Source organism: Astyanax mexicanus, chromosome 24 (assembly GCF_023375975.1).
Source record: "Astyanax mexicanus isolate ESR-SI-001 chromosome 24, AstMex3_surface, whole genome shotgun sequence".
Classification (NCBI taxonomy): domain Eukaryota; kingdom Metazoa; phylum Chordata; class Actinopteri; order Characiformes; family Acestrorhamphidae; genus Astyanax; species Astyanax mexicanus.
The window spans coordinates 1,126,536-1,142,567 of NC_064431.1; the positions used below are offsets into that span (position 1 = coordinate 1,126,536).

The 16,032-nt window shown below is 38.2% G+C and overlaps 1 protein-coding gene across 2 annotated transcripts in view; it reads left to right on the top strand.

Annotated features, from left to right (window-relative positions):
* The first annotated feature begins 891 nt into the window (after positions 1-891).
* si:dkey-49n23.1 (semaphorin-3D) overlaps positions 892-16,032 on the top strand; it is a 70,654-nt gene continuing 55,513 nt past the window's right edge. For both annotated transcript variants that reach the window (XM_022682199.2, XM_022682200.2), the window contains exon 1: positions 892-1,045. The gene's annotated coding sequence lies outside the window, so the exon portion shown is untranslated. The remainder of the gene's footprint in view (positions 1,046-16,032) is intronic.

Genomic DNA, 16,032 nt, shown 5'->3' on the forward strand with positions numbered 1-16,032 from the left:
TCATTCCGGCTTCTCATCGTTCAATAAAACCCCTATCCAGATAAATCTCTCCATCCAGATAGAGTGAATCTGATTGTGATTGGATGTAGAGACGTATAAACATATACCATTCCGACTCCCTATTGGTTTATACTGTGATCCATCACACCTGCACGCGTCCCCCCATTCATTTTTAATAAAAACATATATGCATCTGAAACACTAGGGAGGAGCCTGGTGCATCCCAAATTATAATATCAACAATAACATTTTAATATTTTAACATTATAGTCATTATGGCTTTTAGAAAAATGTGTTTTTCCCCTTACAATACTTTTACTTGTATACTTTAAATAGCTTTGAAACTTTAAGTACTTTAACACTAAATTTATTTAAAGAGTAAAAAGCAAAAGTTGATACTTCTTCAACTTCTACAGAAGTATTGTTTTATTTTTAAATTCTAGTATCTATACTAATGAATGTCACTATATTAAAACAAGAAGTAGGACTAAAAATAAGAAAAGGGATTGAGCCTACGTGTAATTTATCCTGTGTCTCAGCTATAGGACTCAAAACACTAACAGGAATAAAGCTGTTTGTCATTAAAACACCTGCATAAACAATGTGTGAACCTGCGTCATTTTACTAAACAGGACGGATATGCCGGAAAAGAAGTGGGAATTAACAGCCTTGCTTAAGAGCCTGACTTCCACCTGTATTCAGACAAATCCCACCTGTATTCGGGATAACTCCGCCTTTTATATCCGCAAGCGTGAACAGCTAGCCAATCCTAGCGAGGATATCGAGTATTACTAACCAATCCTGACGCAGAAGGGCGGGGATTTCCTTAAAACAGGTGTGTTATAAAAAAAAATGAACCGCGCGGACCGGCGTTTCCAGCAGGAGCGGTCGGCACGCGCTCAAACCGTTTGTTTATAGGCTCGAGCGCGCACGAGGACTGCAGGGCAGCGCGAGACCGCAGCGTCCGCCGGCAACCAGAGACTAAATAATAAACCCGGAATAAATAAATCACACAGGAAGGAGAAAAGAGAGGAAATAAAGCTGGGTAAGTTTATTACAACATTTTTCTGAGTAAATAGATTTAGTTTTTAATAGTTTTGAACTGGTTGTAAGATGATTTGTGACCTAAAACAATGTTTTCAGCGTTTTTATAAACTCTTTAAACAGTGTGTTTTAGTGTCGCTAGCTAGATATATTTGACATTTCTGACTTTTCTGACATTTATGTGCTTCTCTATCCTGCTTAACTTAACTTAGATAGCTGATAACAGACAGTTTTAGATGTTTTACATCCAGCTTTTGGATGTAACTGGCATATTTTTATTGTATTAGGTTAGCTAGCCAGGAAGGGTAAAGTGTTTGCTGTGTTAGTTTATTATGGTGCTGTGCTAATGTTATGCTAATATGCTAGCATAATTTAATTATGTAATTAGAAATAAAATAATCAATGCTCAATACCATGCTATAATACCGTGCTCAAACAAGACTATGCCATTCCTATGGATTCATATAACTTAGAAAATTAGTTTTATTTGTAGAGGCAATCTAATCTCGACATGGCCATGGATATTTCCACAATTAATATCACAATATATTTCATACTTTTTTATAATATTGATATGAACAACATCAAACTGCCAAAAACACCCATAATGAATGGCTTTATCTACCTATGTCGGAATTGTGTTTAGAATTATGTATATATATATATATATATTTATATCACCTTTAATAAAACCTTTTCTATTTGTTTGTATTTTACTACATATATTAATCTTGAATTATTGCTCAGCTCTAATATATACACACTACATTTGTTTGTGTTAAATGAACATTACAGATAAGTTAGCATAAAATAACAGTATATAAATGGTAAATAAGTAGTGATATTGCACATAGTATAGCAGTAACAGCAGTAATCAATCAATGAATTATTTATGATATAACGTTATATATATATATATATATATATATATATATATATATATATATATATATATATATTAACTGTTTGTGATTTATGAAAGGAGGTGTTATGTTGTGGCTGTTCAGATTATAATTATTTATTTTTTTTTTTTAAATAACGTTGGCAAATTTGAGTTTAAAGCAGATTTATTTTTGATACATTTTTAAAACTGCTTTAGTTTTTAAACCTGTTTTACTCTGTTTTAGCATAGAAACTAATAGACAGGTTTTAAAATCAAGTAATTTATTTGCAATAAACTAAATAAATATATATGTATATACAAAAAATATTTTTAAACTCACATTCTGGATGTAGATAATATATTCCACTTATTTACACTACATACAAACATAACTAGCTGTAAACTTGCGCGAGTAACGTAAACTTTATTTTGTCCTCAGCTTTGCTTTGTTAGTGATGAGCAATGTCCTCTGATTGTTTCCTTTTCCTGTTATGAGAGTTGTTCTATACATTGCGTTTGCTGTGTGTGTATTTCTGTCTGTGTGAGCGAGTGCTATAGGATATATATATATATATATATATATATATATGTAGGAATATGTATTATTACAAGCCATCAAACCAAGCTGAACTGCTTGTTATCTGCTTGTTGAAGTTATCCAAAAGCAGTGTGTAAGACTGGTGGAGGAGAACATGATGCCAAGATGCATAAAAAACCTAGGATTAAAAACCACCAGGGTTATTCCACCAAATATTGATTTCTGAACTCTTAAAACTTTATGAATATGAACTTGTTTACTTTGCATTATTTGAGGTCTGAAAGCTCTGCATCTTTTTTTTGTTATTTCAGCCATTTCTCATTTTCTGTAAATAAATGCTCTAAATGAGAATGTTTTTATTTGGAATTTGGGAGAAATGTTGTCTGTAGTTTATAGAATAAAACAACAATGTTCATTTTACTCAAACATAAACCTATAAATAGCAAAATGAGAGAAACCAGAGCTGTATATACTGTGATAATTAAAATTTTATCTTATATTATCGCAATATATCGCAATATATTGATTCATAAGTCCTGTATGGTGATGCGTATTGTATTGCCAGCCCTTGATCACAGTTCATAGAGTACACGGATGGATGTAATGATGGCGTATCTTTCTATAACTATAATTTATTGCATAGTTTTTTTTTTGCTGCAGGAGTTGAAATATCTAAAAATGTACAGAAACTCAGATTCAGATCAGCTCTGGACTGTCTAGATTGTCTCCATCACTCACGCTCTGATTTCCCCTCTGGGGTTCTTGTGGTCAGGGTGTTGGCCGAGACTGTCCTGCTCTCTGGTCCAAGTCTGAGGAAGTTCTGAAGATCAGTCTCTGGGAAACCGAACTTAAACTGGAAGCTGAAATAACACGAGCGAGAGGGCAGCGTGTAACTGTACACTGTAAGACGTTCCGGAGACAGCTCATAAATCCTTATCGATCATATCTGAATAATGACCAAGCCCTTTGATATTTCTCTCGTTCTTTCTTGACCGTTTCTCAATGTCTCCTCGATGTCTTTAGGGACAGTTTAAGGGGAATGAGGTTCGCTGTGTCTCAGATGGAATGTATTTCCAGCTAGGTTGTGGCGAGTTTTACATAATAAGTCTCCTATTTTGTGGTTTTTAGTGAGGATTTTGGGGAATTGGGGGGAAACCTGGCGTATTCTCTTGTTTAATAGAGTTTGGGCGGGAGATTCCACTTTATATTTCATGTTTTATATCCGCTCAAGCTTCTCTGCCTCCTCATCTAAAACGCAATATATGAACTGTGCTTTTGACCTCTCACACATGCAGAACTCATGCTGGTATGGCTCTTTATTTGTTTCCTCTCGAAATTGATGATGTTTTTAACAAAACACACTGTTTTACTACTCTGTGTGCCTGTCAATATTCACTTTATGATGATAAATCAAGGATATTATTGCTGAATTCCATTAAACCTTGATTGGAATTGATTGGTCGGAGTTTACAATGGGAGTAACTTATGGGTGTGGTGGTCTGTAAATGAGTTGTGTTCAGGTACATTTTTGGTCTTTATCTCGGCAGTAAGAACATATGGATTTGCCACTGACTGATTAAAACCATGACAATAGTCAACAGTCAACCGTCCAATCCTATCTTAGCCATGCAGTGTGACGATACGAATGTGCCAAAGTCAGAGCTCACCTGGCTCTTAAAGTGAATGTAAAATGACACACTGATTGGTTTATTTCACGTTACTCTCCAAACACACCCATCATGATTAGTTAAGAGAATTAGTAAGGCATATTTTTTGTGCCCTAAACCAAATGTAAAGCTGGAGAGGACGAAGGTGCTCCAATTCAATAAAATTGTCATGGATCTAGAGCCATCCTTATGAAATATAGTACTGTTCAGTACTGAATAACTGTCTTTTTAATAAAGATATTTAATCAGTACAAATGTTAAGTAATTGACATTTTGTAAGGCCACAGCCTTTATTTGTCTAGATGATCACCTAAACTAAAATCATATGAAGTGATTGATATGTACACCGTATTTTTTGGAATTTTCCAGACTTTTTCGGCGAACCGGATTATAAGAACACTATTAATAAACGTCTATTTTCCAGTCTATTTTCATACATAAGGTGCACTGGATTATAAGGTGCATTAAGCAACATGTTTCCCATCTAATGGTGAAACTGGGGGAAGTGAACAAGTGAAGTAAACAAAACTTAATACTGTATTTGTAATAATGTAAATCTTAAGAAAAATAGTCAAACGAGTGCCTTGTTAGTCATTTTTAAAATTTAAGCAATTACAAAAGGTACTTATATATATATATATATTTTTTTTTTATTCTAAAATTGTAAGCCTGTTAAAATCCATATATGTCCATGACCTCTGAGATCAGTTCTAGATAGCTGGAGAACTGGCTGTTCAAGCTGCCGTTGGATGCTGGTGGATTCCATGTGGTCCATTCAAATAGGTCCCCAGAGCATGAGGCCAAGATAAATTCTCTGCTATTTGTGCTCACAGCTGTGGTTTATTGTTAGTAATAATCAGAGTTTACCTAAGGGGAAGGTGCCAGAGCTGCCTTTTAGCACAGTGAGCTCTGTGGACAGTTTAGGTCTACCCTTAAATTAATGGATTCTCTGAGTGTCCTGCGGCTCTTTTTCCTGCTGTTCCGGTCCTTCAGTCCGTCTCCTCCAGTCTAACTTTATTGAAGACCTTCAGAAAAAAGGTCCTTCAGAAGATCTCAGACGCTGCTCTGTCCTCTGTTAACCGAGTCTAAGATCATTACATGCTGGTAAGACGAGGCAGTTGCTTCCACTGTAGCGGAGGAAGAGGGTCATTGTCCCCTTTTGATAGTGAGAACCCGCTGTGACGTGAGGTCAAGACTCAGGATGTGGTTCTTGGAGATCACTTTTCTCGTGCCTTGTTTACACTGGGCTCGTGTCGTGTTACTGTGTGCAGTGTAGAGCTACATGACGCTGTGGAAGTGGAGATGATTACGTCAGATAAGAGTTTTCTTCTTTCACTTTTTTTTGCACCATGGGGCCACTTGAGGTTTGAGCAGCACAGAGGCTGTAAAGCATTTTCACGGGGGCTTTTTATTGCTTCAGTTCCCACCCTCGATTGTTCCAGGACAAATTGAGCAGGCGGGCATGTAGAAGAAATACTTTGTTATGGACCTTTTCTTTTTTGTTACGCTGGTGAGAGGATGAGGGACAGGGCTGTAGTAGGCATGCTTGGATTGTGTGTGTTGGGAGTGTCAATGGAAAGAAGCTCAATTTCTCTACTTTTAAGGTGCTTTTACACCTAGCCTGTTTATTTAGTTTGGTCCAAATGACAAATGGTTCATTGGTCTCAATACAGATCAGTTAATTTATTCTGCTCTGAAAAATCGTTTTGGATGGTTCAGTATTTTGGACCATCTACAAGAATCTAGGGTGAACTCACACTAGACAATTCGTACCCGGCAATTCCTGGAAAAGGTTATATCGCAAAGCATGGCTCGATTGACCTGGATGATCACTCAGAACCGCTGATCCCGATTGGTACACTGAACCGTGCCCTTGGACTCACTTGGGTGTGAGATGATGGATGTCAGTAATGTGACTTTCTAAGTAGGTTAAAGCAGATTATCTCCTTTATTAAGCTTTTATCAAGAAGATGCTCTCTTCCGAGAGAGGGTGCTTTGCATGGTGGGGGTGCTGAAATTGGCACAACACCAGCAGGAGATCCAGACATAATTCCAAGGAGATTTATTGCTGTTAAAGTTAAAGTTACGTCACAAATAGTAAAAAAAAAAACTATTGATACATCGATCCATCATCACATCGTGCAGGTTGGATTAAAAAGGGCAGAAATGGTAAAGAGAGGGTGAGCTGGAGGGTGGGGGTTAGCATTAAATATTTTAAACACCAAAACAGGGTCACAGAGTGAAACAGATTAAGAACTTGTACATTAAAAACAATATAAAAAAATATTGTAATGGAAATTAATTTGAAAAAGTCTTAACAATTCATTTGTTACTATTTATTTATTTATTTATTTTTACTGCCTCCACCCCCCTTCTTCGAATGACTAATAAAGCTTTATTAGTGTATACACAGAGCCATACAGAGATATACATAGTTATTGTATATATAACAGAGAGATAATAATCAAAACAATAAACAAAATAACAGGTAAGAAAAGTGGGGAGAGAGTGAAAAAAAAACCTTAAATAACAAAACAAAAGGAAAAAAATAATCTGGTCCGGACTGTTAGAAACTGTAAAAAGTCTTTTTTTTAAGGTAACTTTAGCGTATTAGCTTTGTATTCGCAGTTGCAGTTCTTGCACCTGTTTTAACCTGTGGTGTCTTTGTGCTGCCAGTGACTTTAAGACCTGTAAGATCTTTTAGTTTTTTCTTATTTCAGGGAGGAACTTTTCCCAATTAATTTTTTTTTATTTGTTTTACTGATTCATGCCGGCTGTGCATAATGAAGATACTCATCCCAGCTGATGATTCAGTTGTATAATGATCCAGATCCACCCAGGCCTGTTCCCCTTTCGGGTAATTGTGGTCAGGGTGTTGCTCCGTCCATATTCATTCGGTTCTCTGCTCCGAGCCTACGGAAGTCCTTAACTACATCTGTGAGAAACAAAGCTAGCACTGGAAGGTGAAACGACGTTAGCAGGGGGACGCGACGTGCAGTCAAACCATTGTGAGAACGGCTATTGTAGTTATTGAGGCTTAGTTGTCTCACAAGTATGTTTTGTTCCTTCCTCTCCTGCTGTTTCCTGAGTGTGGAGGAGTGGAAGAAGGGAAGAAAGGGAAAAGAGAGAGAGAGAGAGAGAGGAGGACACAGACCACCCAAAAAGAATGTCACCAGTGTCCTGATCTCTCACACGTTGTCTGCTTTGGTCTGCTGCGTAAATGCTGTGCTGCAGAATGTGGAAAATTGTGACTGGGTCATTTAAAATTAAATTTCCCACAGAAACAAATATTTTTGTCTTACAGTGTTTTTGTGAAAGCCTGGCAAAGCTAACGGAACCATGCAAATCAATAATGGTCAAGATGTTTCTTTAAAAAAAAAGAATGTAATAAATTATCTCTTTGGGCACTTTGGCTGGAGAGCTATCCTGAAAATGGAAAGAAAAGAGAAGCAGACCCTTTCTAGAATTCACAGTCAATATTTGGATTGTTTGGTGGTTTGCTTTAATCCAAAATGTCCAAATTGTTGCCTAAAACCAAAATACAGTACATACTGTACAATATATTGTACATATATAGTAAATAATGTCAATTGCTAACTAAGGCATTAAGGCATTGTTGCCTTCCCCTTTAAAAAAAACAATGCTCTTTTAAGGTTTTCAAGGATTTTCCAGGAAGTTCTGAAGTTTTCCAAGTAACGCTATTCTTCATGTTTTAGATGTACTTTTCAAAGTGTGTGTTGAAATAACACCACCAGATCAAAGGGCAGGGTGGAAGACTCAGTTGAATTGTTTAGTTAATGATGGTGAGTAGATACTGTGAAGTTCTCAAACTCAAAAGAGATTTCTTCGCTTAGGACATTCTTAGAGCCACAGCTAAAGGTTGGTTTTGATTTGGATTTGATTTGGCTTGGTTTGGATTAGTTTGATTTTTATAATTTGGGTTGGGTGGGTTTGGGTGGCGTTGGGTGGTATTGAGGTTGCGTTGTGTGATATTGGGGTTGGATAGGGTTAGGTTGGTTTGATTTGGGTGGTATTGGGGTTGGGTTAGGTGGTATTTGGGTGGGGTTGGGTTGGGTTGAGTTGGATGGGGTTGGGTTGAGTTGGATGGGGTTGGGTTGGGTTGGGTGGAGTTGGATGGGGTTGGGTTGATTTGGATGGGGTTGGGTTGGGTTGATTTGGATGGGGTTGGGTTGGGTTGGGTGGTATTGGGGTTGTGTTAGGTGGTGTTGGGGTTGGGTTGGATGGTATTTGGGTTGGGTTGGGCTTGATTTGCATTTGACTTGAGTTTATGCATCACAACAAACCACATGAAAAATAAAGAATGTTTTTCTTCATTCTGTATATGGAATCAAATCAATTGTTCTTTAATCAAAGAACCATTTTATTGAAGGACGTTGCAACGTTTTTAGACGTGTAAGCTATAGTATCTGTCTGTAGGCAGGTCTCTATAACCGATGGGACTTAAAGGATGCTATAGTTTTAGCTCCCTGAACTCCTCCAGAACAGGTGGCAGCATTAGGGCAAAAGCCAGAGAGGCAGATAAGGTATCAGTATGATTGTAATAAAACTGCACTCAAGCCTTTGCTCTCAGGTTGCGTGTCTTGGTCAGGGAATTGGCTCTGGGACAAACATTGTCCATGGCAAGTGGCTCAATAGTCCATTGTATTGCTTCTGTATTATCTTAATTAATTGCCTCTTATCTTCATCATAGTCAACAATAACTGGGATCTGCCAAGCGGAGGGCTTCCTTCCCAGTGTGCATCTGAGTAAACCTGCCGCCTGGCGCCAACTTCAGGAAGACTCAGCAAGAGGCTGGAAGTGGCTCCATGTGGGGCAGTCTGAGGGAGGTTTCCTCTGTACATGCATCCAGCTGTCTGAATGAAGAACAGCACCAGACACTGAGATGTTACTGTATTTTCTGTAAATTCTGCGTGAAGTGTTATGACTCTGAGAGCTCCGAAGCCTGATATTGTTGCCAAAGTGTGACGACACAGTAAGGAAGTATGGCTGACGTGGACGGGTCTATTTTCGCCCCCCATTGTTCTTGGTTTTGAGTGACTCCACTGTGTTGAGTAGATTAAGCAGCTGTTTGTACTTGTATTACAGCGATTCCATGTTGCAAAGGAGTTGAAGGAGTTGAAGGAGTTGCCAGCACTGTGTTTGAGGTACCTACCAATCCCCCTGGGCTTTAGAGATTCCTATAGAATGGAAACCCAATATCTGTGGTTTGAACTATGACGACAATGTTCAGGCTTCAGGCTGTGCCTCCAAATAAAACAGGAAACAGTCCTCTTGATAACCAGATAAACCAGAGTCCAGGACTTTTGAGAAGCTACTTGAAGGCACAATCCCATTTCACCTTTTACCCCAACCACTTAACCATAACCCCAGCCCCTTTAGTTTTGCACGTTCATGCCCAAGGGTTACGAGAAATCACCAGCAAAATGGCAATGCAAGTGAATAAAGAATCCCAAAAAATACATATTTTCTTTGTTAGAAATGACAATAACCATTGTTACATCTATAGAGTTTAATGTAGTTTTAATTTATTACTACCCTTTTCTTCATAAAAAGCACAAAAAATCACTAGTAGTATGTCTCAGTAACTTGCTAGATAGCTGAATTTGCAATTCCACCTTAAATGCTACAGCAGTTACATTCTGTCACCAAAGGCTGTTGCATGATTTAAGGTGGAATGGGACTATTCAAGCTACCGAAGCTAACAAATATCTATTCAGCACCTGGTAATAAAGCAGTCTTCTTTGTCTGTGTCTTAAAGGGTTGTCTCATTTGGCAAAAGTGTCCTTTTTTCACAACTTAAAGAGAAAACCTTGTGTCAGCGCCCCGGTTGCTGAGTATAATACAGCAATCGGACAGAGCCACTTGTGCCAACACCCCAATTACTGAGTATAATATGGGAAGTAGCCCATGCCAGTTGCACTGACACCCCGGTTGCAGAGTATAAACTATATTTGGCACAATTCGTCATGCATTAGGGAATTCTACTGCCAAAAATATCAAGCAACTTTCTATGAAATGGAAAGTAGAGCTTCTTCATCTCAGATTGCCCTTAAACTCCTTTACTGAGCTTTTTAACATTTGGCAAATTGCTACTGCATATTAGATAATACAGTTTATTATAATTATTAGCTGACAGCGTCCATCCATTCGTTCCTCCATACGTATTGCAAAGTGATGGAAGCCACACCTGACGCTACAGAAACAGAGATGGCTCCCCCTCGCACTGGGTGGGAGGGCCAGGTTGACCCTGCGATCTCACCGTGTCAAAGAATGCTCCGCAGGGAAGCTCACGCCCGACTCAGGCTGTGTTTTTTCTCACTTTATAGAAACCAGCACTGGAATTCTCCGGGCCAAAGGGGCCGAGATAAATCAGGTGGAGATTACGCATCAGACGGACTTGCTAGTAGAGATAAAAACCCATTGTCAAAAGGGGGGGCTTGCTTTTTGCCCCTGATTTACTTCCCTTCCCTGGATCATCCTGCAGGCTTAGTCAAACCAATGGAACATGTGGCTAACGGCTATTACCAAAGGATTACGGCTGTCCTCGTAATTTAGCATTTCGCATGCTAGCTTTGAATTGGGTGACTTTGTGTAAATAGTTTGCGTCACTCTGCTTAAGTTATCATCATGGCGCTGACCTCCAGCGAGCAGCGCTAATGTTGGGGAGCCAGTAGTACGTCAGGATCTGTCTCTGGAGAAAAACCCTGAAATACTGCAGGGATCAGCAAATTGCTTTCAGAGTAAAGCTGCAGGTAACAGTAATTGTTCTCCTGCTTTAACGTATGCCCTCTTATGTCTTACTGTATATAAACTGAGCCAAGACGTTCCCCAGGCTCTAGATGATGGCAGGACACACCACTGCAATTGTGGTTCATCCCGGCTATAAGTAAATGTCCTGACTCCTGCCCTCAGGCCATGGCTGTGGATAAATGGAGCGCTCTGGAAGTACTTTGCTTAATTGTGGCAGAGAGCTTTGCCTTATAATTAAATAAGGTCTCTCAAGCTCAGGAGGCTTTTTTTTTTATTAAATAGGGACATGTATAACACACATATGTGAACACCAATATTAGATATACTGCTATAATCTTGCAATAATGAATATTGTTTGTAGTGTATAAAAGTTTCTCTGATTTTGCTATTTATAGGTTTATGTTTGAGTAAAATAAACATTGTTGTTTTATTCTATAAACTACAGACACATTTCTTCCAAATTCCAAGTAAAAGTATTGTCATTTATAGCATTTATTTATTTGCAGAAAATGAGAAATGGCTGAAATAACAAAAAAAAAGATACAGAGCTTTCAGACCTCAAATAATGCAAAGTTTAAAGAGTTCAGAAATCAATATTTGGTGGAATAACCCTGGTTTTCAATCACAGTTTTCACGCGTCTTGCATGCATGTTCCCCTCCACCAGTCTTACACAATGCTTTTGGATAACTTTATGCTGCTTTACTCCTGGTGCAAAAAATTCTACCTCTTGATTATATTCCAGAGGTTTACAATTTGGTTAAATCAAAGAAACTCATCATTAGACTGTACATTAGAAGGATTGTTGGAATAACCCTGATGGTTTTTAATCACAGTTTTCATGCATCTTGGACTTGGTCATCATGTTCTCCTCCACCAGTCTTACACACTGCTTTTGAATAAACTGTGATACAGTTTTTTTGGGGGGGAGGAAATTGCTGTTATGTAAACTTTATGTAAAATTTAATATAATAGGAATTTGACCGCTGTGTAAAGAGCCCCGCCCCTTCTCTCCTGAATCGCTGGGTTGTCTACATGTACAGTACACAGTTCCTACAGTAAACTTTACCTCCGTTTGACCTGTACAGTTGGGTGAATTGGCTTTGATAGCTCTTGTGTTTATTGTTATTATGTGTCGGGTTTATAAACCGCAGTTTGATGTGACTTTCTGGCAGCGCCGCTGGGTTTATTGTTTTCGTCTCTGAACTGAAGCGAATTGGTTTGAAGTGCAGCAGGTGCCGTCTCCTCTGCACTCAGCGCAGACCAAACAACAACCAAACCGGCATTTTGTGTCTAGACAGGGATGTTAACAAGCTTTCTTTCACTAGCAGGACCCCCTGTAGATAGAGGAGAGAGCAGAGCCAATATTTAAAAGGTGTCTAAGGCCGTTTTCATAGTAGACTTCTTTCCCAGAAGACGAGAGTGTTTGCTCTGCAAATTTGGTACTTTTGATAGAGAATTAAAGCTGTTTTTGGGCCCGGGACCTCTGCTCTGGTCCTCCTGAACTCACCGGTCTTGGATTAATTTCTAGTGCGCTCTGTTGTGGACATTTATCCTGCAGGTGTGAAAGCTATCCTCTCCCAGTGCGGTGTGTAGGGTTGTGTGATTGGTTCATTTCTTTAAGTACTGTATATAGTGAGGGTACTGTAATAAGCTCAGAATATTTGGCAAAGTCCAAAATGATTTGCTTAAAAAATAAAATGAAATGAAATGAAAAAATAATCCTAATGAATGAAAAGACCAAATCATTTATAGCGAACAATGACGTTGTCTTTGTAAATCAAGACAAAAATACATTTGGGATAATTATCCAATGGTGAAAAAGTGATAAAATGAAATAAAAACATATTTACACAAAAGAGACAGTGTTCTGTATTCAGTATTTGACCGATTTTTTAAATCTAATGTTTTAATCATTTTCAGTCCAGCATAAAAAAAAATGTTCAGAATAAATTGCATTTGCTGCAAATTGGGAATTGCACATTGGATTTTAATACCACTTCTACTATCACGATACATTTGTCCATGGACGATATATCGTGCAAGAAATAATTGTAATAAACTATTCTATTGTCATTCTAAGATCATTTTTGTCACCCACATATTGCTCATATAATACTGTGATTATGCACTTACAACCATAATAATATAATAATAGTTTTGGAGACTTGTTTTAGCTAAACAATTACTTGTAAAAAGGTATATTATATAGGTTTACTGTTTATTTTAACCAGCTTGCCTGACCAACATATTGCAAAATATTACATTTATTTGAATGTAAATGTAATATAAAACACAAGTAATACCCCTCATATGAAAGTGGCCCAAATTAGAAGGAGATTTTTCTCTCTTTTTTAACGTTTTCCTCCTGGTAGACCTGATCTTCCAAAAATGAAGAGTAACAGTCTCTAATAACGCCTCATCTCCTGCTGACCAAGTGTTAGCATCTAGCTAAGTGTTAGCATCTAGCGCTATTCCTGAGCAGAGTGAAGGTCAGGGAGGCCTCGGGCTCCATCGCTGTAAATCTCAGAGAGGAAATCTCCTGTGTGGACCTTCTCCAAACATCTAATGGGAAAATTGTCACCATCCTCTGTTAGCGCGGTCCTGCTGTGTGTTTTTAACGGAAATCGTAGAAAGGGGGTGTTCTCCCTCCGGCTGTACAGAACAACAAGCTCAGGGTACGCTGGATTGTTTTCAGTGTTTGTTCTCCACACAAGCTCAGGTCGAGATGGGTTGCCATGGCCTTAGAGGAAACCCGCAGGAATTCTGTACATTGTACTGTATTGCTTTCCTGTTCCCTTAATGTTAATAAGGATTTGTACAGTTTGGGCGGGTGTATGTGCTTGTATGTTTGTGAGGAATTTCACTGCATGCTGATGCTGTTCTTTAGTTGTCGGATGCCTTGTGGGATTCACATGACGCGTTTCTCACTTTCTTCTCAGTTTACTCTTGTGCAGGACAATTTATTACATCACCCCAAATATTAATGAGCTCTGTTTCACCCCTTTTCAGCCACTGAAAACCTTCCTCACTGCTGTTGTCCATTTTCCTTTCTCCTCACACCTTTTTTAGCGATGCACCAAATAAAATTATTTGTTTGAAAAAAGGCATTTTAGTGTTTTGGTGGCCAAACAAGGAAAACGACTTAAAGAGCCACTAAACATTAAACCATATTTGTTCCATTTTCTATAATAGCTGAAATACGTTCCTTTAAATTTGTGAAACATACCATTCATGCTTAAAAAATCGCTTTTATTGTGTTAATTTCTTACTCTGCTGCGCCCTCTCAGGTACAACTGTGCTATAGGTAAGTATGATATGGTAGCAGAGACTCAGAATATGCAAATCAGACGATCAATAATCCCGCCCCCTGCTGACGTCCAACCATCTGCATCTCACTACCGCTGTCAGAGGCACACTGCTGCTGCTGCAGCTCAGCCAATCAATCAGCTCTCCCTTCTGCCCCATTCCTAAATCCATACATCATCCAGTGCCCCTCCCAAACTACCCCTCCCATTTTAAGCCTTTTATAATTTAGACAGAACCAAGACATTTTTGCTTGAATTTTTGCAACAGGAGTAAAGCAGCATAAAGTTATCCAAAAGCAGTGTGTAAGACTGGTGGAGGAGAACATGATGCCAAGATGCATACAAAAAAAAACTGTGATTAAAAACCAGGGTTATTCCACCAAATATTGATTTCTGAACTCTTCAGGTGCTCTCTTATTTTTTCCAGAGCTGTGTTTTATATAGGTTTCATACAAGTTTTATTGTGTTCGTATGGTGCTGTTTTTTATTAGTTACTTTAAAAAAACTTAAAAAAAATAAATCTTAGTACATATTTACTCAAATATTTCAAGAATATGGATATTTAGTTTTTTGCTCACTCTAATATCATTGAGATATTAGAGTCTGAGATGAATGCCTTAACTGTGTGGTCTTTATTTAGCTTCTCAATCATCATCTTATTTAGTAGATTCTTCTCCGGAGTTCCTCTGTTAAATATACACACCGCTGGGTTTGCTTATTTTGCTGTGGTCAGAAGAAACGAGCCCCAGGGCTCCATCACTGGCGGTTTATATACAGGACGGATAGTAAACCCCCAGCAGTAGTTGGGTGCAAATTGACTGATTACTTATCCATGAGTTTTTCCCATCTGGCATATGCTCCCGTTTTATGATTTCCAGATCTCACCGAGAGTACGTTCCTATAGGCAGCAGCGGGAGTCCGAGCGAGAGGGAGGCAGGGGAAGAAAAGGGCTTTCTTTAGCTCTAATGCTTTGTGGGGACATGAGACATGAGTAATTCTGGGAGCTTGTATGGGAATCGCTAGCTGCCGAATAGCAAATGAATTGCTGTGAATGCCCTCCACCCTGAAACTGTTCAGTGTTGTGCACAATTAGTGCACTGAATAGCACGAGCAGGGCTCTTGGATACATGGGGGATTAAGAATGAGATTGAGTAGAGATGAGAACTGGTGAGAACTATTGGTGAAACGGCTGCAGATCTGAGCACTGAATTCCCTGAAATAAAATGTTTTGTCAGAACTGAATGAAACATTTGGCCGAAAGCCGAGTACTGAACACGGTTGCTACTTTTTTCAACATAGAATAAATTAAATAGACTAAATGTGGGTATACCAACAAAGCACAAAACATTTATCTCAATAACACTGTTCTAATCATAAATCATAAAACTCAGCAGTGCAATTTTAGTCATAAATTTACCTCAGTAGTGCTGTGTTCTAATAAACAAACAAATGCTAAGACTAAGAGAACTCACCTAATGTTACTATGCTAGCCCTGTACAGTTTGTATTTTTCTTTTGGAAATCAGACAGTACAGAATATATAAAAAACGAGCAGGTAGGTTTAATAATCTGATGTGACTAATATCAAATTATTATTTCTATATCTATAACAGTAGATCTATATCAGTCAGATCTGGAAAGATAATTATTACAATGGAAAATCACTATACTATTTTTTTTTACTTTTATTTGTAAGCGTTGGAGGTGTGATTATAGTTTGTATGTACTTAAAATATTAAAGAATCTGTATTCTTTTATTAAAATTTAAATGAAACTAATTAAAATTAATGATGCTATCCTTGATATAATACTCAGTGTCACACT